Raw genomic sequence first — 25,678 nt, forward strand, 5'->3', positions numbered from 1 at the left:
TGTGCTCAGTTGTTGACCTGGAATTCATGGAGGACAGCTTGGGGAGTCATCCACAGGAAACACAATTTTCAGTATTTTTCTGCATTTAAAAATAAATACAGACAGGAACCATGATGTTCACTGTCTGTATTTATCTGAAAAATCTGTAAAAATGGAAAGCTGGGAGCCTTTATATTTCACCCCATTTCGGTCTTTAGTATGGGACCTTTACAGTGATACATATGCCACAAATCTGTGTGTTTCAGGACGACTTTTGTCCTTTCTTCAGGGTAACTGTGTTTATCAACATTGCCAAACTCCTTTCACATGTATACATTCTCTCCACTAACTCATCACTCATGTCAGCAAAAAGCTATGAAAGTGACTACGGAGGCTATAGAGAGGTATTTGCTCCATTGAGATCAACCACTCCCTACACAGCAAAGATGTCAGCACATCTCTAAGACTAGACCTTTGTGTAGTCTACCAGTTTTATAGCCACTAATCTCTTTACTTCTTCCACTGTTTGTACAACTGCAGCTTTCTTACACTTTGCATGACCAACAGGTTCAGCGAAGGTTCTAGCAAAGTCAGATCCCAGACTCTGTCAAACGATTCCTACTTTCTCAGTAGGAAAGTGCCCCTTTTTGATATGGTCACCCACTTATTGCCTGATATTTGATTCAATTTAGGCTGAAGTGCACTGGGTTCCTGCTAATCAGGTTGCCAGTGCTTTTTCCTTCAAACAAGGTAACTGCTCAATTATTCCCCAGTTGGCAAGACCTTAAGCACCTCGGTATGTGCCTAGTAAATGGTACCTCTGGTACCCAATACTTGGGTACTAAAGAGGGTTCCTAAGGGCTGCATCATGTATTGCGCCACCCACCATAAGGGACCCACCAGTAAAGTCATGCAGACTGCAGATGCAGGCAAATGTGAAAACACAACATGGCACACACCCTGTGTGCCTTGGCCACAGACGCTGCATGCAATATGTTAATCACCCCTACAGTAGGCCCTATGCCCCTAAGGCAGGGTGCATTTTATTACATGTGAGGACATATCTGCTTGAACAGATATACCCTTATGCTGTCTAGTTTAATTGCTAGATGGTAAAAGTGAACAGGGAAGCCATCTTAAGTACATGTACTGGGCAGTGGCCATTATGAAATCCCCAGCTACATGATGGATCACTGAAACCTATGGTGTTTGGTATCAAACACATTGTCTTAATAAATCCATACTAATGCCAATAGTGGATTTATTAAGAGATGCACCCAGAGGGCATCCTACTGGTGTTCCCTGAAAACCTACCAACATCTTAGTGTGCTGGGCGACTGGTATCTTGCAGCCTGCCACCACAGACAAGTTTCTGACTCTCTGGAGTTGAAAGCCCTTGCTCTCTGGTCAAAAAAATGCCTGATTTGGTATACTGAAACATTTCTACTTAGCACTGTTACTGCTCCTTGACTTGCCAGGGCCCGACCCAGTAACCTTTACTGGATTGGGCTTTCCTAAAGAGGTGGTGTCAGACAGAGGTTGTAACTTTGAATCTGGCTACCTAAAAGCCATGTGTGCCGAGTATGGGGTGACATACAAGCTTACCCACTCCATATCGCCCACAAACCACTTGGTCTTGTTGCGAGATTCAACAAGATCATGAAATGTATGATCATGGGAACACCTGAAAAACTCAGGCGATGCGATGTCCTTTTGCCATGCCTGCTTTTTGCCTACAGAGAAGTACCACAGAAGGGAGTTGACTTCAGTCCCTGTTAGCTTCGGTTTGATCATCCTGTGAGGGGACCACTATGTCTAGTGAAGGAAGGCTGGTAGAGGTCTCTCAAAGAGCAACTCACAGGGTAAACCACCTGAAGACTTTCTATGACTGGCTGATGTGGCCATGCTGTTCAGGGGTGTGGAATTTATTAAAATATCTACTTTTCCATGGGGCAGGTTGCTACGTAAATCTACTTGCCATGTAACAAAGCCCACTTGCCCCTTTGTTGCCATGTAATGCAGCGAAGAATTATGGCAGCAATCTCATTATATAAGAGCTCTGATAAAGCCTCTCTGATTATGCCAGGGCTCATACCATAGTAGTGTTTGAATACTTGCAAGTCCCTTATGTTAACATGTTTACGCAGAGCTACATACCGGGGTTGAAGGTAGTGGTAAGCAATAGTTCCAGTGTTAGAATGCCCTTTTGAGTCTGTGCAAACCTACTAACTTGCATGTTTTAAGGGTTTTCAACAACTCTTCTCTAATCTTTTCCTATACTGAGAAATGTTGGAAATGTACTCCTGACAATGGCAGATATAACCTTCTTCCAGAGTTGGGAAAAAAGTGGTTGGAGGGAAAGTGAACTTTCAAACATTCAGATGTTTGCATGAGCAAATCTACACATGCATATTTGTTCATGCTAAAATGCAGTTCACAAATATTTTCTGGGAGTACTATTTCTTGTTCTACTTCTGTAAATTCTTGGGAATTCATGAAAGCCGTATAACTGCCCTTAATGCAAGGACATATACCATTTAGAGACTTTGTTAAATAATTGGGCCCCTAATTTGGTCTTGCGATGAACTTGACCGTTTGAGTTTATTGAAATTCTGTCTCTCTCTCTGTATCGGCTGGCTTGACTGTGAGTGCAAAAACAACAGTTGATGGACAGAATGCAGAACAATGTCATACATTCACCCCAGTACAGAGATCTGGGCCTAAATCCATCGTTTTTTTGCACTCCACACCACCCCAGTTCAGACATGGCCATATGCAAATCAGCCTTGGTTTTGCAAAAACAACAGTTGATGGACAGAATGTGAGTGACAGCATTCTGCTCTTTCACAAGGAGCATATCTGCACAGAAAGACATTTTTTTATTCAGTGCCAGTAGCTACTGTGGCAATATGTGCTTTTTGAGACCCCAAAACTATTTTTGTATTTGCCAATTTTTGTTATAATGGTGAAGGCCCGACAGCTCCTACACCAATATGGTTTTACAAAAACCATGCCAAAACAAGTCGTATATTGACAAAACTTTAAAGCGGACCTACCAGCTTTGCCAATGCTTGTTTATTTTTGTTTACTATAATCTTATTGAAAGTGGTTACTCTGATCTTCCGTTATGAATATTTTTGGGAAATACTAGAATGCATCAACACATGTTACTAAAGTATGCTGCAAAGAAATGGTACCTGACATTTTACAGTAGTTTAGCAAAAAGTTTTTTTTCCTGCTTTCATTTTTTTATAAAGAAAAACCAAAGGTGATGATGGACGGAGCGTTGATAATACAAACACTCCCCCCCAGTCAACTGATCTGGGTTTAATCCATCACCGTTCTTTAGCTCACTCCGCCACCCCAGTTCAGACATGGCCATATGCAAATCGGTCTGACCCTGTGCCTCATGGGAACAGTCCAGCCCGAACTGCCAAGCCATGTCTTCCCTGGACCGGAATCGAGCTTCCCAGGACCGGTTTCTGGCATTGCAGCCGTCTTCAGCCGGGCTTGCTTGACTCCAGTGGCAAAGTGAGCAAGGGACTCACGTCTGAGCATACCCTGCCAACTTAGGGCGAACAAAGAAAAACCAAAGGTGATGATGGACGGAGCGTTGACAATACAAACACTCACCCCCAGTCAACTGATCTGGGTTTAATCCATCACCGTTCTTTAGCTCACTCTGCCACCCCAGTTCAGACATGGCCATATGCAAATCAGTCTGACCCTGTGCCTCATGGGAACAGTCCAGCCCGAACTGCCAAGCCATGTCTTCCCTGGACCGGAATCAAGCTTCCCAGGACCGGTTTCTGGCATTACAGCCGTCTTCAGCCAGGCTTGCTTGACTCCAGTGGCAAAGTGAGCAAGGGACTCACGTCTGAGCATACCCTGCCAACTTAGGGCGAACAAAGAAAAACCAAAGGTGATGATGGACGGAGCGTTGACAATACAAACACTCACCCCCAGTCAACTGATCTGGGTTTAATCCATCACCGTTCTTTAGCTCACTCTGCCACCCCAGTTCAGACATGGCCATATGCAAATCAGTCTGACCCTGTGCCTCATGGGAACAGTCCAGCCCGAACTGCCAAGCCATGTCTTCCCTGGACCGGAATCAAGCTTCCCAGGACCGTTTTCTGGCATTACAGCCGTCTTCAGCCGGGCTTGCTTGACTCCAGTGGCAAAGTGAGCAAGGGACTCACGTCTGAGCATACCCTGCCAACTTAGGGCGAACAAAGAAAAACCAAAGGTGATGATGGACGGAGCGTTGACAATACAAACACTCACCCCCAGTCAACTGATCTGGGTTTAATCCATCACCGTTCTTTAGCTCACTCCGCCACCCCAGTTCAGACATGGCCATTTGCAAATCAGTCTGACCCTGTGCCTCATGGGAACAGTCGAGCTCGAACTGCCAAGCCATGTCTGCCCTGGACCGGAATCAAGCTTCCCAGGACCGTTTTTTGGCATTACAGCCGTCTTCAGCTGGGCGTGCTTGACTCCAGTGGCAAAGTGAGCAAGGGACTCACGTCTGAGCATACCCTGCCAACTTAGGGCGAACAAAGAAAAACCAAAGGTGATGATGGACGGAGCGTTGACAATACAAACACTCACCCCCAGTCAACTGATCTGGGTTTAATCCATCACCGTTCTTTAGCTCACTCCGCCACCCCAGTTCAGACATGGCCATATGCAGATCAGTCTGACCCTGTGCCTCATGGGAACAGTCCAGCCCGAACTGCCAAGCCATGTCTTCCCTGGACCGGAATCAAGCTTCCCAGGACCGTTTTCTGGCATTACAGCCGTCTTCAGCCGGGCTTGCTTGACTCCAGTGGCAAAGTGAGCAAGGGACTCACGTCTGAGCATACCCTGCCAACTTAGGGCGAACAAAGAAAAACCAAAGGTGATGATGGACGGAGCGTTGACAATACAAACACTCACCCCCAGTCAACTGATCTGGGTTTAATCCATCACCGTTCTTTAGCTCACTCCGCCACCCCAGTTCAGACATGGCCATATGCAAATCAGTCTGACCCTGTGCCTCATGGGAACAGTCGAGCTCGAACTGCCAAGCCATGTCTTCCCTGGACCGGAATCAAGCTTCCCAGGACCGGTTTCTGGCATTACAGCCGTCTTCAGCCGGGCTTGCTTGACTCCAGTGGCAAAGTGAGCAAGGGACTCACGTCTGAGCATACCCTGCCAACTCAGGGCGAACAAAGAAAAACCAAAGGTGATGATGGACGGAGCGTTGACAATACAAACACTCACCCCCAGTCAACTGATCTGGGTTTAATTCATCACCGTTCTTTAGCTCACTCCGCCATCCCAGTTCAGACATGGCCATATGCATATTTTTTTATGAACATTTTATGTTGAAAGCAAAGAATCAACAATCTTGCTTTCAAGCTTCTGCAAATATTTGCATATAATCAGAGAGCATTCTGGGAGCATTATAAATAGCCTCATATAGCTAAATTTTGAAAATGTGTGTACACATTTTTATACTTGAACCACTGTCAGTACTGCAGTCGGAGCTTACAACATTTACTTATAGCGCTCAACCTAATTATAAAGGCTTTCAATTAATAAACCTTGAATACAAGAGTGGACAGCATTAACATATGGGTAAAAATATTACCTTAGCTGCAGACAGTGCCCTTCCCTGAACCATAATGTGGTACTGCAAACTAGCAGCCAAAGGGTTTGTGCTGCAGGGGGTTGGGCCTACTAGTCCTAAGGACAAAATACACATGAAAACTCGTTGCCCTTGACCCCAAACAATATGCCCTGGGCATCGGGCTGTAGGAATTTAACATCCATACTGTTGGTCACCAGGAAGAAGAGTGAACCTCTAACTGACCTCCTCTCCCACAGTGCTAAAGATTGGCCAGTTGAGGGTGTTGACTTTTTGGATGCCCTCGACCCAACAGCAAGCTGACTGCAGACAAATTCTGGGGCAGTATGCTAGGCTCTTTTCCCTAACCTCTGATCAGACAACCTGGTGTTACATGATGTGGACACAGGAGACTGCATACCGGTCAAAAACAAAATATACAGACACTCTGACCAAGTTAAAGAAATTATCAGAGCCGACATCTGGAAGATACTGGAGTTAGGTGTGATTGACCCCTATGAAAGTCCCTAGGCTAGCCCAGTGGTCTTGGTCCGCAAGCCTCATTACAAGGGTGGTGAACCTGAGCTGAGGTTTTGTGTGGACTCTACAGGTCTCAGATGCTGTCACCAAGACAGATGCACACCCAATCCAAAGAGCTGATTGTATGAAGCTGGCTCTGTATATACTATACCAAAGTGAGGTAAAGTGTGCACAGAGTCCAGTGGAACCCCAAAGGTAGGCCCAGGTAAAAGTAGATAGCACCTTACTCTCTATTTGTGGTAGTGTGGGCGAGCAGTAAGGGTTGATCAGAGGGTAGTGCTACGCATTTATTGTACCAACTCGGGCAAGAAATTATGTTAAACACTCAAAGACTGAACTCGGACCAATTTGTTTGTATAAAAATATAATGTAGTTATTTAATTTCTAGAACCAAGCCAGGCCTGGTGCAGGTAAGTGAAATAAATGCTTTGCAAAATCTTATGCAATGTTTTACAGTTGAATGCAGATTCAAATGCAGCTGGTTGAATTACAGGTAAGTCAATATTTCAAAATTACTTTTCAGTTACTTTGCAGATTACTATGTGTGTTACTTTTTAGATTACTTTTCAGATTACTTTTGCTAATCAGTGTGATATGCCTAGATATCACACTGAGACATCTCCTAGATGAAAGGTAGGTAATTCACTTTGAGTACATAGGCAGTTTTTCAAAGTTCCATACAAACCAACTCCACGCCTAAAGCAATTTTCAAGGAAAACAGTCAATGTATTCCTATGGAGAAAAATGAAATTAACTGTTTGTAGGTGTACAAAGGTGGTTCTGTATATACTATACCAAAGTGAGGTATAGTGTGCACAGAGTCCAGTGGAATCTCAAAGGTAGGCAGAGGTAAAAGTAGATAGCACCTTGCTCTCCGTTTGTGTTAGTGTGGTTGAGCAGTAACGCTGTATCAGAGGGTAGTGTTAAGCATTTGTTGTACACATTCAATCAGCAAATGATATCACACACTCAAAGACTGAATTTCAGACCAATTAGTTTTGTATAAGAATATTCTTTAAGTTTTTTTATTTTCTAGAACCAAGCAAGCCTGGCACAGGTAAGCAATAAATACTTTACAGTAGTAATGCAGTTTGTAAACAATTTGAATTGCAATTGTATATGCAATTTGATTTGATTACTGTAGAGCTACTAGTAATGCAATGCTTTTGATATACTGTACATGTACTTTGTATTGGCGTTTTAGTAGAATGTCAAGTAGATTATGTTAGAACTGGGGGTCTCTAGTTGGCACTGTCTACCACTGTCCAAATAGGGACCCTTGCTTCTAGTCAGGGCAAGGAGATAACCCTCTTAGATAACCCCTGCTCACCCTCTAGGTAGCTTGGCCTAAGCAGTCTAGGCTAACCAGAGGCATTGCGTAAAGTATTTGTACCAACACTCACAGTAACACAGTGAAAACACCACAAACTGATTCCACAACAGTTTAGGAAAATATAGATATTTATTCTAAACTACACAAGACCAAAACGACAAAAATCCAACATACACAGTTCAAGAATATGGTTTCAAAAGAGTTCTTAAGGTTATAATCAAAGTTCTTTAAGTTGCGACCAAATAATCCACAGATGCGTGATAAGTTCACAGTTGCGTCACGTTTACTCACAGTACCTTTTAGATGCAACAAAGTTCCACAAGCAGGAAGCTGGTGCGGTGGAAAACAAGCGATGCGTTGCTCCTGAGACCCTGGGGAGGCGATGCGACAGCCCCGCTGCAGCAGCGGGCGTATTGCGACGAATCCGGTCTGTAGGGGGAGGAAGGCCACTTGTATGGATTCCGGTGCGTAGGTTCCGTAGGAAGTCTGTTCTCGCAAAGGCACGATGCGACGATCTCGTAGGGGCTGCGACGATCTCCGGGGCGACGATGCGCGGTCCAGCGGTGATCCTCTCTCTTGCAGCTCCTCGATGCGATGGTTCTGCGACGATGCTCGCAGCGACGTGATGCGGTCCGCAAGCAAGCGGTGCGGTGATCTCACCCAGCGACGACAGGCTCTGCGATGACACTTGCAGCGATGTTCGATTCTCCCGCACCGGTCTGGTGCGTCCCGCAAACGAAGGATGCGACGGCTCTGGCAGCGGCGTCAGGCGCTGCGACGATCTCGACCTTCGTATCGGCGGGAAACTTCTCGCACTGTCGGGGATGCGCTCCGCAAGCGAGCGATGCGACACTTTTCAGACTCAAAAGTCTCTCAAGCTTAGTTTCAAGCTTCCCAGCTCAGGTACAACTTCCAGAGGCCCCACAACTGGATCAAGCACTCTAGGAAGGACAGAACTCTCTCAGCAGAGTTCAGGGAAACTGGGGGTGAAGTCCTTTTGTTCCTGGGACTTCAAAAACAGGGAGCCAGCTCTTCTCAGGCCCTTGGAGATTCTTTCAAGACAGGGGACACAGCACACAGCAAAGTCCTCCCCCCTCTCCTTGGCAGTAAAGCAACAGCAGGTCAGTCCAGCAGAGCAACAGCAGGACAGTCTTCCTTCTTCAGAGTCAGCTTTCTCCTTGGCAGAGGTTCTTTCTTGATTCCAGGATGATCTAATTTTCTGTTGTCAGGGGTCCTGTACTTATACCCCTAAAGTCTTTGTTCTCTCTGTGCATGTGGGCCCTGAGCCCGGTCTGAACCAGTTCTGGGTGGATCCTGAGCACTTTGTTTTGCTGGCTGCATCTTTCCTTTCAGAGTGAGGGGCAGGGTCCTCAGCCGCCCAGCAGGAGGTGGAGCCAGCATTGTGGCAGGCAGGCACAGCCCTATTCAGCCCAGGTGCTAACTCCTCCCACCACTCAGGTTGCAATGCATCCATTCAGTCTAGTGCTGACTCATCCAGCCTCTGGGGGAATTCCCCAACCCCTGTCACTCACAAACCAGACAGTCAATACACAAACAGGCCCAGGCACACAGAAGGGTCAGACAAGAGAACAGCAACTTTCTAAAAGTGCTGTTCTCAAACACAGGATTTAAAAACCACCTTTCCTAAAAGATGTATTATTAAAGTCTGGGTTCAGGGATACTAGATACTTATGTCCTATCTTGTTCCTTTGGGAAGAAATGCTGTTAACCACTGTAGCCAGCATCCCCCATGTTAACCTATGGAGAAAGATAGCCTTACAATAGTGAAAAACGAAAATGGCTGTAATTCACTACCAGAGCATGTCACCTACACCAGCACATGCTCTACCTTTCACATACACTGCACCCTGCCCAGGGGGGTACCTTGGGCCTTCCATAGGGGTGACTGATGTGCACGAAAAGGGAAGGGTTAGGCCTGGCCAGTGGGGACACTGACCAGGAGGACATGGCAGTTCTAAACTGACCGTAAGTACTGCAGTGGCAGGCCTGAGACACCATTTTAGAGCTACTCCTGTGGGTGACACAATCAGTGCTGCAGGCCCACTAGTAGCATTTGTCATCACCAGCCCTGGCACACCCAGTGCACTTTACTAGGGACTTCATGGTGATACAAATATGCCAATCATGTATATCCAATCAGAATAACAATTTACACAGAGAGCATATGCACTTTAGCACTGATCAGCAGTGTTAAAGTGCGCAGAGTCCTATTGCCAACAGCCACGGGTCAGGAAAAATAAGGGAGGAAGAAGCAAAAAGTTTGGGGATGACCCTGCAAGAAGGGCCAGTTCCAACAGATTACTTTACAGATTACTTTTCTTACACAGTGCAGTATACCTGGATACTACACTGGGACATTTCCTGTAAACGGGTAAGTGAAAGCATTTTTGGTATTTAGTTACAGTTTTAAAGGGTTTCTTAGATTTTCCAACTCCACACTTGTTTAAAGGTAAGTATTTGCTTGTGGGAGTTGGTATTCTGGGGTCTCCCAGGTTCAAGGATGTACTCTTATTGTCAGGAGTACGTGACCAAGAGCGCCTACCTAAACTAAAAACTACAATTCCCAGGAGCCATGCGGTTGGGGAGGACTCAGCATCCACGTAGACGACGCTGCGCGCACCAATGAGTGTGCGTAATTCTGAATCAGCGTTTGGATTTTGCTTTCAGCGGCCAGAGTGTGGCGAGCGAGAAGCCGCAGTTGCTAGCTCGGCTGAGCTAGTTTTGGCAGACCTCTGGTGATCGGAGCATAAAAGGGCGCATCACTCCGGAGGGGCGAGTGCTGCGTCCGTTATTCTCTCGTTAGAGAAGACTCAGACGGCGTTTACACCGGACGGTGAATACGCGTCTTATTTCGGCAGAAATGGCAGCAGTGTTGTTACCGCGGATGTCATTTTCTTTTCTTTACCCCCAAAACAGACTGCTGTGACATTTCTGGGCACCGCGGTGCTGCAACCGCATTTGAATAGGTAGGGAAAGAGCGACTTTGGAGTGTATAGTTTTTTCTTGGGAGTTATTTTTCTGTGTGCTCATTCACTGGATTTCCAGTGTGTTACTAACACTGTAAAGTGATCAGGACTTCAGATTTCTTTGTGCTATGGGTTCCCCCTTGTATCCCGAACGTTGTCATGTGGGCTTTATGATTTGTGTTTCAAACAAGACTTCATTTGCTATTAACATATTGGATGCCCACCACAAGAACCGGTGAGCAGGCTTGATAAGTAGAAATAAGGGAGTGTGGGGACACACCTACTGTGTGGGCGGAAGTGAGAGTTTGAAGTATAATTTGTATGCTCTGTTTTGTAGGAGGTTTTCACCAGAACCGGATTGTTTGTTCTTTTTTAGAGAGATGCACGGACGTGCTAGGCTTTGGTGGATAAGGTAGTTATGGAATTTAGTGAGACCTTACAGAGAGTAGTCATGTATGGGTATATGTGTTTTGATCTCTGTTGTTTTGTTTTGTAGGTTCTCATCCCTGCTGTTCCCTACCTTTCCCTTCCCTCACTTGATCGCCCTAACGCTCTGTGACTTAATTCGGAGTTTGGGGATGTCAAGGGCTGGACCCCTTATAGCATCATCCAGATCCTGAGGAGTACATAACCTGACACTTGTTACACCCTCAGCGGCACTAGGGCGGTCGGGTGCAGACTGCTAAGGCCCAATGTTATCCAATGCAGGATTGAAGCTTCCCCTTCGTGCACCCTGCTCATCTTGGGGAGGAGGCCTGGCATCTCGTCTCAGGATGTGCATTGTTTCAGGCCCTCGAGAGCAGCAGGCACTCAACCCAGGGATCCAGAAACATGTCTGGCGGTGGCAGCTGAAAGCAGCTGCTCAGCCCGGACACTAGTGGTAGGTCGGTTTTTCAGGGGGAATCTCTAAGATGCACTCTATGTGCATTTTACATTAAATCCCACACTGGCATCCGTGTGGGTTTAATGTGCTGAGAAGTTTTATACCAAACTTCTCAGTTTTCAGTGTAGCCATTATGGTGCTGTGGAGTTTGTAATCACAAACTCCTAGCACCATATACTCTTAATGGCAGCACTGCACTTACAATGCCTAAGAGTGGACTTAGATAATTTAGGGGTACAGGGCTCATGCACCTGTACCCTCGCCACTGGTATAGTGCACCCAGCTAGAGGGGTGGCTGACCTATGCCAGGTCAGTGGGTTGTAGGCATGGCACACATGGATGTGTGCCATGTCGACTCTTCACTTTGTTCTGCACCACAACACGCAGCCTGCAATGGCAGGGTGTGTGTGTGTGTGTGTGTACAGGTAGAGGGACTCTAAGGTCAACACAATAAGTACTGCAGCCCTTCTCTGGCCACAGTGCCCTTGGCACCCATGGTACCTTTACAAGGGACTGACATGTGGCCAGAGAGGTACCAATTGGGGGTACAAGGTTCAGTTTTGGCAAACACAGGCCCTTGGAACCTGATTGGCAGGGGCACATTAAGTCAAAGTGCATCAGTAGTAGGGCAAAAAGTGTGGGAGGGAGGGTTACTGCAACAGAAACCCAGCTTCCTACACTGATGAATTAATTAACTGGTTGGGGGCAGCCTCATTACCTAGCACCTTTGATTTGACATCATGGTACTTGCAGATTGGTCTGACCCCAGAGCGGAAGAGAAATCCTCATTCTCGACCCCAGATGGGCATTAACAGTTAGCTGTAATGTCATTTCATTTAAAGAATCCCCCTGCCACCTTCCAACGGTTGGTGAACAAAGTCCTTTCTGGGTTGGCGTTATTTAGCACAGCATATATTTTTTTCCCTTCTTTCCTTTATTAGCATTTCAGCATACAGAACGCACTTTAAGAGCAACAAACATCAGGCACAGGGAAAAAGTAAGGGGGGGGGGGCAGATTTTCTGCATACACATCATGTGGAAGATAGAGAAAGCATTCCTAGTATAGCATAGTACATGTTTAAATTTTCGACAGCACCCACAGTCTCCACACTTGACAACTCGGTTATAATGCGGAAAGCCCAGTCACCGCTGTAACAACGATTTTGCTTAAGAGCATTTTGTCAAAAACTATTGGTACCGGGGTGGTATTATTACTCCACTGCCATTGGAGATGGTGGTTTGCATGCGCATAAACGATAGGAATGGATCCCAGATATCTTTTAACACGGAGGGGACCACTCTCCCACCCCAGTGCCTAGCCAGATTACCCTTATCTAATAAGCATTGCAATGAGACGGCGTGAGATGGGTAACACTTCCCTCACATACCCAAGGAAACATAGTAGTGGGGGAAAGTGGAGTTGATGACCAATGATTTGCTGAAAGGTACTGTGCACCCCGCAATAGTAGTTCTTATTTAAAGGGCATTCCCAAGCAAGATGCAGAAACGTGGCTTGAGGTGCAGAGCAGCGCAAGCAACTGGTCTCCTCGCGCAGTCCTATATGTTATAAATGGACAGGAGTGTGGTATACCCTATGTAAAAACTTGAAATGTATATGGCAGAGTCGGTAATTAGGCGAAAGGGCTGCAGTCTACGCACCGCTATATGACCATTGTTCGTCAGTTAGCGGAGGGTCTAGGTCCCGATTGCATTCAGTCTTAACGGCCGTGACGCACACCAGTGCTTTATCTTGTATTACTGTAGAAAGTCTGGTGACAAGTATGCGGTGCCAAGTATGTGAGAGCATATGTTCAAGTGCAAGTAACGTCCGGGAGGTGCCAGGAAAGTGGCGTCAAGTGCACAGCATGTGGCCCTGAGCCTAGTATAGAGAAGATTATCCATCATTCTGGGTTTAGTGATGTCAGTCAGAGCAGGTATTGCGAGGAACTGGTCATTCGGGTACAAGTATGCAAATGTAAAAAGAAGTTTCTTCTTGGCCTGTCTACACACTCCACTGTCCATCATTGAGGACAACATGGGGTTGTGTGCTATAGGTATAGAAGGGGCGTATAGACAGTTGAGAGCCACTCGTCGCTGAGACCACCCCACACTAACCTCCTCCACTCCACTGTATCCACTGTAGTGCGTGTGCATTTGTAGGGCCGATAGAGTGCTGTAGCAAGCGGAACCGGAGCAACTAGGTCGGTAACCACGGGCACGTGTTGGTGAAATTTGTCCGGATACAGCCAGAAGTGCAGGTACTGGGCCTTGGCGCAGAAAGCATACAACTGCATGCAAGGTGCATTGAGACCACCCTGACTGAAGGGCAACGTGAGGGTTTCTAACGCTATTCTTGGCTGTTTTCCTGCCCTTGTCAGGGAGATAAAGTTGAACTGTAGACGTTTAAAAAAATTGCTGTGTGAGTGGCATGGGGAGATTAAGAAACAGATATAAAAATGTTGGCAGCACAACCATTTTGGCGATGGCAAGCCAATCTGTCAGCGACAAGGCGAGGTGCGTCCAGGCCGAGATTCTCTCCTCTAATCAGTACATAGCTCTGCCATAGTTGGCCTGGCAGAGTTCTCTCACGTCGCGACTAAGCCAAACGCCCAAGTATCTGACCGGCTTGGATGCCCACTGTAAGTTAAACTCTGGTTGGAATGGTGTTGTGCATGCAGTGAAGGGAAATATAACTGATTTAGTCCAATTTATGACTAAGCCCGACACTCCCACAAACGCCACAACCTCTCTGATGACTGGGTCTAAATTGTCCAGTGGGTGTCTGATGTATAGACCACACCACATCATCAGCATACATGGAGACCAGAATGCCCAGTTCATGGAACTGTATGTCCCGATGGGCATGGTGCTGGCGCAGTCGAGCCTCCAGCATCTCCATGGCGAGTGCAAAGAGGAGGGTTGACAGAGGGCATCCCTGTCGTGCTGCGAGAGATTAAGAAAGGGTTGGGCAGTAGCCCATTTACTCGCAGCCTAGCGGTGGGAAATGTGTTAAAATAGCTTAATGAGTTTAAGGAATTGCCGACTGAGACCCAAATACTGTAGCAATTGGAACAGAAAAGGCCACTCCAAAGAGTCAAATGCCTTGGTGGCGTCCAAGAGAGCGATGATCGCTGGTAGGCTTGGATCTACGCCATGCATAACCAAAAACAGGGTTCTGAGATTATGTGCTGTAGAGCGGTCCGGCACAAACCCCGACTGATCCGGGCGGATCATGTCAGGGAGCAATGGGGCCAGACGATTCACGATTAATTTTGCTAAGATCTTATTGTCAACATTTATCATCGAGAGCGGTCTGTAGTGGCCACATGATGTGGCAGGTTTACCGGGCTTAAGAATCGTGACACTGACTGCTTCTCGAATTGACACAGTGAGTATTTCTGTTTCTACGGATTCTTGGTACATAGCGAGCAAATGTGGGGTTAATAGAGGGGCAAATTCCTTATAAAGGATGTCATGAGGCCATCAAGACCGGGTGCCTTGTCATTCGGGAGGCTATGGATAACCTGTTGGACCTCTTCCTCAGTGAACAGAGAGTCTAAGTATTGACGATGGACATCATCTATCCACACCAACTGTATGGATTCCGAGTACTCCTTAATCTGTTCAGAGTGGAGTCGTGATTTGGTTGAGTAGAGGTCAGAGTAAAACTTAGCCATTGTGTTCAGGATTTCAGTGGGGTTTGTGTAGGGTTGTAGTTGCCCGTCAATAGGATCCACTATGTGGTCATGTGTTTTGTGTGGCCTAATGAGTTGGGCTAACGTCTTACACGGGCGCTCACTCTCCCCATATCTACGGGCTTTAGCCTCCCGACCCAGATAGTGAACCTCGCAGTGAGCCTCCTCCGTATATTCCGATAACTTGTCCCGTATTCTTGTCAGGATGCCCCTATTATTCCTTTGGAATAATTCAAGCTCCATTGCTCTAAGCTCGGACTCCAGGCGTGCAAGTTGTGCACGAATATCCGTTAGTATTCTGGTTTGTTTAATAATACAGACCCCCCGGATTACGGCCTTAAAGGCCTTCCATAGCACATATGGGGACTCAACTGAACCGGCATTCAACACAAAATACTCAATAATAGCAGGCCGTATTTCTGAGCAAAAAATCTGATCTCTCAGCATGCCACACAGTAGGCGCCAGGAGAAAGCCCTCTGGATCTCATGGGGTAACATCAACTCCAAACATTACAGAGAAGTGGTTGAAGAGTGTGCGGGGGAGTATCGAGGTACGGGTTGTCAATGTCCGGATGTCCCTGGTGACGAGCCAATAAGCAATGCGCGACCATACTCCTATTGCAGACTTGACGCCTATGCCCTCCTTATTCATATCATGCAGGGATCGAGTGTCATCAAGGTTTAGGTCTTGTATTAGGGTGTGAAGTTGTGCCGCTGCATTTGGATGCAGGCGACGGGGCGCTCCAGACCTGTCCATATCTTGGTCCAAAGCAACATTAAAATCTCCTCCCCAAATTATTGCCTGTGTGAGTTTCCATGTCAAGGTTTTACGGATCAGTATGGCAACTCCCCGGGCATAATTAAAGTAACAAGCGACTTGCATCTCTGTGCACCATCAAGAATGTAAACGAGCCGTGGGGGTGAGGTGTAGCTCCTCCAAGAAAAATATGTCGGCTTGATGTCGTACGAGGTATGCGTGTATAAGGCGGGCTTTTCTGGCGTCGTTTAGCCCACGGACGTTCTAGGTGAGACATTTAATGCCAGTGGTCATGTTACAGTGTGGGGGAAATGGTTAGTCTGAGTGAGTCTAATATTGTAGAAGCATACATGGGGCAACTTCCTGAGGCAGGGACTGTTAATTATACGGGCGGGGTGTGCGAGCAAAACCGGGAGCATTTCTCTTTGTCCACCAGGAAAGGTGGGGGGAGAGAAGGGGAAGGGGAAATTGGCCTGTGCCAGATCAAGCATGTGTACTAACCAACATAACGGGAACTCACTGTAAATAGAGAACCCACTCTAACCCCAAACCCACCCAGTCCCCACCCCAAACCCCAAGATCAACAGTAAGGCTTGCGTATCAAGTAGCCAAGAACTCCAATACAAACCAACAGAGATAGGACTCATCCCAGGGGGGCAGAGGTGAGCCACACGAACACCCCAGCCAGAACTAGGCTGGGTGGCTGAACCGACAACTGTTGCTCACCATGATGTACATCAGGGAGAAAAATCTTTACATTTAACCTGCAGTAGCCATTTGTTACCCGTATCCCGCCAACAACAACCATAGTGCGCCGAGTGGCAGCACAAATGAGACCCAGTGCAGGTTACATATGGGGGCAGCACTAGTCATTGTCGTCCAACGGCACCACTTCCTCACAGCGCTGAGATCCTCCTTGACACACTCGGGCCAGGTTTTAACCGAATTTATGGGCTGCTTTGTGCTGGTGAAAAAGTGAGACTTACATGCGTGTTCGATTCTCAGTTAGGGCGGTATAGGAGTGCGTATATGATCTCCGCCGTTTGCAGGTTTTGTTCTTGGTAGGGAGGAATTCCTTTCGAGCTGCCTAAACCGTGACAGGAAAATCCGGGTAAAGATCACATTACCACGGAACTGCCCCTCTCCTCGGTTCCGAGAGAGGTGCAGCACCACATCTCTTTCCTTGTATTTGAGGAGGCGCGCGATTATAGGGTGTGCCAGAGCGCCTGGGGGCGACCGCGGCACCAATGACCTGTGCACCCGCTTCACAATGAGCACTGGGGATAAAGGGGCTCCAAAGAGTTCCTTGAGCATGATCGTGATGTAGTCTTCCATATCGTCAATAGCCATGGATTCTGGAAGACCTGCTATGCATAGATTGTTACGTCTAGAGCAGGCCTCTAAATCTTCATTTATGGCTTTGATTATGGATCGGACCCTCTCCATGCAAAGTAATTGCTCACTGGTCGCGGTTTGATTGTAGTCGATTAAGGCAAGCAAGTGCCAGATAGGGCATTGTTTTGTTGTATACGTGGGCACCTTGTAGGTGGAGGCCAACCAAGTTCAGCCCTTACAGCCCAAGATCCAAACAATTGTGGACTGGATAACTCCCAACAACCCAGACTCAAGTCAGGGTATTCCTTGGTTTGACTGGGTACTACAAGAGGTGTGTGAAGGGATATAATACCATTTTGGCACCCCTCACAGAGTTGACCTACAAGAAGCAACCCAAGAAGGTAAACTGAACAGTGAGCAGTCAAAAGGTTTTTGACAGTCTGAAAGAAGCAACGTGCTCAGCACCCATACTAAAAGTGCCTCATATGGCTGATGCAAATGAAAGGTTTGTGAAGGAAAGTGCCCCTTTCTGAGATGGTCACCCCCACGTTTTGCCTGGTATTTGATAACATTTTGACTGAAGTGCACTGGGTTTCTGCTATCCCGGCCCCCAATGCTGATGCTCTTTCCCTAAAACTGAGTAACTGCTCAATTGTTGCCCAGTTGGCAAGATCTTTATCATCTTTGTAAGCCCCATAGTAAATGGTACCTTTAGGACCTAGGGCATGGGTACTAAAGAGGGTTCCTAAGGCCTGCAGCATGTTTTGTGCCACCCTAAGGGACACCCACCAAACTCATGCAGGCTGCCATTGCAGGATTTGTGAAATGCTGCATACAAATGTGAAAACATGACATGGCACACACCCTGTGTGCCATGCACAAAGATACTGCATGCAATATATGTAAGTCACCCCAACGGACAAACAGCATGAGGAAGCAAGGCGTGGACTGCAGGTTTTAACATTGATCACAGCAGGTACGGAATGGGTGGAAGATAAGTTTTTTGATTCAATAGGTAGAAGTAAAATAATGAGTCACTTTGCCGTTTAAACATTCAGAGAGCATTGAAAGAATGATGTAAAATATGCCTGCTTCACAAGCTTTTATTAACCTTTAAAACATCGGTAATTTTGCAGCCAGCACGCGTTGAGAAAGGCAAGGCTCACATGTGAACAAGAGGGTTGGGGGATGGGCACAGCGAAGGGGGAGTATGTGATTGGGACCACCTGGGAAGTGTCAAAAGTGAAGTAAAAATAGAGAGTTACAGTGGGTGAAAAATACAATTGCTACACTTTGGATGTATTATAAGGGGGGATGTGTAAATTAAGATGTAATGTGCGAATACCAAATAACTTAGTCATAGCGCGATATTGATGAAATTTTGTTGCAAGCACACATATACTCATGGACACTGGTGCTAATGTCGACTTTTCTATTATTAATTGTAGTGACCCCCGAAGAAGGGCCTCAAAAGGCCCGAAATGCATTGGGTTTTAAGATGAAATAAAAACTGCCTGTGATGAACAATGCATTATTCATATTCTTACAAGAGGCCAGGATCGGCACAGTCAGAATATAAGAAAACTGAAAATTGGCATGTTAATCGGTTTTGTGGATTTGAAAAAATTTAGATGAAAATGATAGAAGAGAAGTTATATACTAGAGAATACTTTTGGATTACTACTGATAAATGGTTAAATAACCTTCGAAATAACATGCACGCCAGGGGCGGCATGATGCTGTGCAAATGGCTTTATGGGGCTGGATGAAGCTCCATCTCGAATTAGTTCATTTTTCTAACGGCAATGGGGCAGGCCAAATAACCGTTCTGCACGCAAACTAACAAAGGAATGAATAACTTAAAGAATACAAGGCAAACATAAAATTAGGTGTGCATCCCTTCATCAATTTGATGCAATATATGTAAGTCACCCCTACATCAGGCCTTATAGCCCTAAGGCGGGGTACATCATTTCGCCTCTGAGGACATATCTGCATGAGCAGAAATGTCTCTGTGCTGTCCAGTTCAATTGCTAGATAGTATTAGTGAACAGGGAAGCCCTCTTAATTACATGTCCTTGGCAATGGTCATTATGAATCCCCGAGCTACATGATGGCTTCACTGAAACCTATGGTGTTTGGTCTCAAACACCTTGTCTTAATAAATCCATACTAATGCCATAGTGGATTTATTAATATATGCACCAAGAGCGCACATTAGTGGTGCCTCCTGAAAACCTACCATCCTCTTAGTGTGCTAGCTGACTGGTATCTTCCAGCCTGCCACCACAGACTAGTTTCAGACCCCCCTGGAGTTGAGAGCCCCTGCTATCGGAGGTCAGAAACAATGCCTGCTCCAGCAGGATGACTAGTGAATCTGTATACCAAGGCCAGCGGCTTCAAAGCCTCTGCTGACTTTGTTATGCGACCCCTGCTTCCCCCAGACCTGGAAGATGCCATCTCCTATCCTGATGCCCACCTGGCACCAGGCCAGGGTGGTAAATAAGATAAGCAAGTAGGCGTTTTGCACCACCAGGCTAGTTACACCCCTAAGGTAGGCTGCCTGATCTCCTCTACGAAAGAAGGATTCCACCATCTTGATTTTCGGTGGAATTAGGAACTCTGGGACAGGGTTATGTCCTCTAACCACAGGAAGTGGTCATATAGGGGGTATAGTTACTCCAATGGTAAGTAGCTCCTTGGCTACTACCCTTCACTCCCCTTAACACCCCTAAATTCAGTATTAAGGTGGTCCTCTGACACCAGGACTTATATTTGCTTGACTAAAGAAGGACAATGAAGAGTTGAATGAAGTGAGAACTGTGAACTTTTGGCGCCAAACCTTGCTTTCTCCTGTCCCAACAATCACGGCAACCTGACTTGACATGCATCTATGCATCCTCGGACAGCATCGGGCGGCTGCCAGCACTTCCCAAACAAGCCACCATTTACCTTGAAATCGAGGGGCCATTTCCCTGCTAACTGCAGGCAACAGCAGCAACCCCAAGTTCACCGAACTGCTGACCACCCCGCCCACCGAAGCAGCAACCACTCAGGAGCAGGTCACGTGCTCCCAGAGGTCAGATCGATCTCCACACCAAGCTTGGAGACACCAGCGCCCCCAGGAGCCGCTCTGCCCAGTACCCGGGGTACCGGTTCCCTTGCAGCAACCAAAGCTTGTTTGAAGTTGACTCAGACTCTAACCCTGCATCGACTGACCAGCCGACAAGGGACGTTGGCATCGCAGAAGCCAGCACCAAGCGTGGTCCAGCTATCCTGTTTTGTCCCCCTCGGCTGTGTGACAGAGAGCTGTGAGTGTATTTGACGCTCGGGTACAGCCAACCAAAACCCACTGAACCTGAGCTTGCCGACCTGGGTCCGCGACCACAAACTGTTTGCCCCTGCTCCCCAGGTCCTCATGAAGCCCCCCATTGGGAGCTCCTGGACTAGTCCCCAAGTCCCTCTTTGAAGCCTGTTTCTAGGTCCCCCCACCCCTGCCTACGGCGTTGCATGCAATGCTACCAATTCATCAGGCACATCTGCACCCAGACACACTCTAGAGCAGGTAAACCCAAACTGCTGGTAGATCTTTTGACCTTGACCCCCCTAGCACCTTAAGTCCTGAAGGTGATCCCCAAAATACGATTGCAAATACTTACATGCAGTATATGTTTCTTTCTCCATATGAAAGCATTACTGTGCAAAAATGCATTTGTGTGACATTTTTTGCGTAACTGTAAAAATTGATAACTCGTAAAGAACTTACCCAATTACGAAGTTCTTGGTGTTAAATATATAAAAATACCTGTTATTTTTTTCTAGCTTCGTCTTAAGTTTCTTCGAGTGTGTCTAATTTATTGACTCTTTGTACAACAAATGCTTATCACTACCCTCTGATGAGCCTAAACTGCTCGCCCACACTACTTCAAATTGTTAACATAAGCCTTGTAAGCCAATAAGGGTCGTCTGGACTTTCTATACAGTGTAGCTCGTTTTGTTACACTACATAAACCTAGCAGGGGAGATTCCTAGCGTGCGCAGCCAAGGAGCATGATAGATAGACTGGTGTGGCAGGACTTATGCAGAAGGGGGTGGTGACATGGAATAGGCTTTATACAGTGGGAAGAAACATGCCAGGGAAAGTCAGTGTGCTTTACAGTGTGTATTCCATTATTCTCTTATGGGGCTAGGGAACACGTGTTAGTTTTACTTTCCTAAGGCCTAGAAATTCAAGACACAAGTCTGGAGAGGTGTAATTTCACCTGTTGTGCATTTACTAATGTTATTTATTTTAGAGGGACTGAAGGTCACATGTGTAATGTGAAGTGCCTGCGTACGGTGACATCATAAGCAAAGTGGGGTTATGTTGTCAGACATTCCTGCTAGGGTGTCTGGCTGTATATGCGTAATCCTGTGATTTCATCTGTGATGCCTTTAGGGGCTGTGATTGCAATGGATTCTAATGATCCACAAATGAGATGAGTTCTGTGATTCTACAGTGTGGCTTAAACGTGTATTCTTGCTGCTGCGCTTAGGTGAAGAACCCAGACTGCTAGCCCTTAAGATGTAGAGGTGTATACTTCATGGTCAGTAGGAAATGCTCAGTCAGGGTTGTGTGTCCCCAAGGCAAGGTTACCTATTTTAAATGCTTGTTGAGATAATAAGGTGGGTCGCCACTAGGATGGTGCCAGTGCGCAGGGCCCTCGCTCCAGGTTAGGTTCAAGTTACTGCATTGGTGGCAAGATGATGTGCATACATGGGAGTGGTGGTACACCTGCAAATGGCAAGTACTAGCCCACACCACCTCCCTTGAGTAAGCCTTAGACTGGTCTGCAACGCTACCCTCTGAGAGTCATTCGCTACAACTGGGTGTTTGGTTCCCAGTGAAGGACAAATGTAGTCATGTTATTTGTGCAGGCCTCACAGATGCTGCCTCGTTTTCCAACAGTGTCCCAGTATCTCTTTCCAGAATGTTTTAATGACTGTGCATGACAACCATATATGCATAAAGTCATCAGTGGGCTGTGTCAACACCAGTCTAGATAGATTTTGAAGGGTATATTCTTCTCATCGTGCAGGAGTAAAGAACAATTGATGTATGACCTTGTAGGCGGTTTACCTCTGAGGGATGCTCCTATGCAATTTTGGGATGCCCCGCTATATATCGGCGCATTGTATTCCTGATAAGGGCCTCCAAGTCTGCTTCCCTATGTGCCTTGGTATGGGTATTGAAAGAGTGTTAGTGAGTCTTGTAAAGCACTATAATTCTTTACAATGGGTCCTTTTGTGTCTTCAAGTGAGCAAATTAGGTTGAGTATAGGATCGTGTAGTTACAATGGCGTCTAATAGGTGGACTACCCGTCTCAGTTGATAACCTTGTAATCAAGAGTTTTCAGGTATTTTGAGGTCCTTTTTTTATGCTTTGCACAAATGTTTTGATCTAACCTTTTTCTGACCAGATCCCCGAGTGTTCACCTCTCCTAGGAAAGATGCATGGGGGCTTCAGGGGTAAAGTCAGGATTCTTTGCCATGGGTATTTTTGGGGATTGTAAGTTTGTAAGACCTCTTCTCGTTACACGCTTGTCCCATATTTCAACATTCAGTTCTTTTTCTCTGGTAATGCCTGTGCTCTGCCTGTAGTGATTACGGTCTCTAACAGATGTCTTGCTTACAGCAAGAAAAATCATTCTTCAGACTGAACAGTGACAAGATTGCAAGCTTGCACCTGTGGCATGAGTCATACCCAAATACTTCACTTGGAAGCGCAGAAGGAGTATGAGTTCATGCTAATGCCGGCCAAGCGGTGGCTGAGCAGAAACTGAATATCCCAGGATTTTATTAATACTACTGCGAGCCGTTTCCTTGAGCTTTCAATGCAGTTGATGTCTATGGACTTGAAGCTGAAAAACTAGGAAAAGGTCATGAATCAACCAAAAAAAGGCAAGAGCCTCTTCAATCACTCCACCACTGAGGTAATATGATACCGCAAAATGGATACACACATAGGCAAATCATGTAGTACCATCAAAGCGACACAAACATGAACTAAATCCTCCATGCCCTCCCTACCAAGCCTACCCATATATATTGGAAGGCTTTCTGTATTTTAATGCCCACACACTTTTTTCACAGCAAACCTCCTCTGCTTTTAAAGCCAAGAGTAGCCACTTCAAGAGTAGCCACTTCAGGGTCCTAGGGCCAGATGTAGGAGCCCTAATACCGGTCGGAAACGGCCGATTATGGCCGTTTCCGACCGGTATTAGGGTTTTCAGATGTAGGGCATGCATTTACAGAATCTGTATTTTACCGATTCTGTATTTACCGATTCAGTAAAATTACCGAATCGGTAAAGACAGACTCGGTAAAATACCAATTCTGTAAATGCAGATGTAGCTGGCACATGTCAGAGTGCCACATGGCTTTAAGAATCGGTATTTTACCACCCAATCCAATTGGGTGGTAAAATACCGAATCCAGGTGTGCATGCACATCTGTGCATGCACACCTGTGCCATGTGACACACATACATGCCCATAGGGCATGTATATGTGCCACATGGCACACAAGCCTGTAATTGGGGTGCTAGAGGGTGTCAAAGTGACACCCCCTGCACCCTTGCAAGAATAGGTAATTACAGAATCGGTAAATACCGATTCGGTATTCCACATTGATTCCTATGGGCTTCAAGGCCCATAGGAATCAATGGGGGATACCGATTCGGTATTTACAGAATCGGTAAATACCGAATCTTACAGATTCGGTATTTACCGAATCAGCATTACCTACATTTCCCCCCCTCTAATTTACCACTTCTTAAATACCGAATCGGTATGATTCGGTATTTTAGAAGTGGTAAATTAGATTTACCTACATCGGGCCCCTAGTCCTTCTCAACAGAAGTCCAGTATGCCTAATGACATCACAGTTTATTTGTAGTTTCATTTGGTGCCATCTATGGAGGTTCATTCTTTTATGATCGGTAGAAGAATTTCCATCCATTTTAGACTCAAATTGCCAGTGACTTGTTTGCACTCTATTGGCAAATCCCTCAACTTTTATGCAGGACCTTTGACTCATTTAGCGTCTCCAGAACGTCTTTGAATTGACCTATTGTTTTAGATCTGCTCAAATGTCAGGATTTATAGTGTAGCTATTTGAAATGGTCCTTTGTATAGCAGATCCTATGGGCAGCAAGAGAAATGCATCTCTAAACAGTAAGGGAACCATTCGCTATGGTTATCAGTCTTTCTCAATCTAGTAGCTTCAAGCATGAGGTGGCCTCACTAGCTTACTGTGATGGAATGGTTATCTTTTTTCCCAAAATAAAATCAAGGATCTGTTATGTTATGTTATGTTTCATACAGGTAGAAACCCGACCGTTGACCTATATTATCCCTGTTGTTACACCACTTAACGGTTCTTGGTACTGACCTTTTACCTAGTTACGGTAATGCCTAAATGACGTGGGGTTTTTCTCTAAAAACTAGCCTCATTCATTATGCATGAGGATTCTTGGAATCACAGCAGTACATCATCTCCTGGATAATAACTACGTACAAGGGTAATTCCTTCCATCATCCTAGTCCGACATGACACAGCAAGGTACATCCCCTGGGGGTATCACATTGGGTATATAACACCATATCTTTGCTGAGGCAAGAGAAGAGAAAATGACTTCCATACCGACACACTGATGCGAGACACTGAGGTTTCTGCACGCAGACACTCCAGTTCGCAGTGGTCTGAAATCCCTTACGGGGTGTCCATCTCAAGACCAAGATGGGGTCCCATAGTCTCTCACTTCAGGTAAGCGGGTTGACTTTATCCTAGAGGGATTCTTGGCTATACACCCACATACATGCTAGGTACACTTAGGTACATCTAGTTAGGGTCGTTTCGTAGGAGCACGCATTTAATACTGTCATGTATTTTATATACTTGCCTGTTTTTATTGTTTTAGCACAATAGTAAAAATCTACCATCCTTTTACTCTGTTAGTGCTTCTAATCATTAATATCTGTTTCTGTCTAACGGTTGTTTCAGCACACTTATTTTACACTAGAATGACACTGGTTCAATAAATGCTCATTGAAAAACTTCCCTAACGTTTAATCTGTGTATCTCTCTGAGACAAAGTGAGCACGAGTGACTGAGTGAAAAGTATTGCACCGTTCCGATGAACCTGAGGGATCAGGGTTGTCCTGCTCGATAGTTACCAAGAACTATTCTCTCCTTGGTAAGAGGGGTTCTAGTGGTACTTTGAGCGAGCTGGTATACAGTCTAACATACCTAGTGGGGGGTTGTCTAGAATCAGTCTGGACACCCCAGGGCTCGAAAAATCCCCCAAATGGTACTTGTCCTGCAGGTCTAGTACCTTGAAAAATCTCCTCGACCTAACTGCAACCTACTTGACCTCAGTCTCTGAAAGCGGAGCAAATGTGACAAGATAACAATATTTAAAGGCATCTTTACTGCTCATTCACTTTGGGAGCAATAAAAATGCCTTTAAATCCAGATATCTTGTCACATTTGCTCCGTTTTCAAAGACAGAGGAG

At 46.1% G+C, this 25,678-nt stretch overlaps 1 protein-coding gene across 1 annotated transcript in view; it reads left to right on the forward strand.

The window, feature by feature from the left end:
• The window catches only part of LOC147691863 (nuclear RNA export factor 1-like), a 964,523-nt gene that overhangs the window by 26,066 nt on the left and 912,779 nt on the right, over positions 1 to 25,678 (forward strand). The window lies entirely within an intron of this gene.

Source organism: Lissotriton vulgaris, chromosome 9 (genome assembly GCF_964263255.1).
Source record: "Lissotriton vulgaris chromosome 9, aLisVul1.2, whole genome shotgun sequence".
Taxonomy (NCBI): Eukaryota; Metazoa; Chordata; class Amphibia; order Caudata; family Salamandridae; genus Lissotriton; species Lissotriton vulgaris.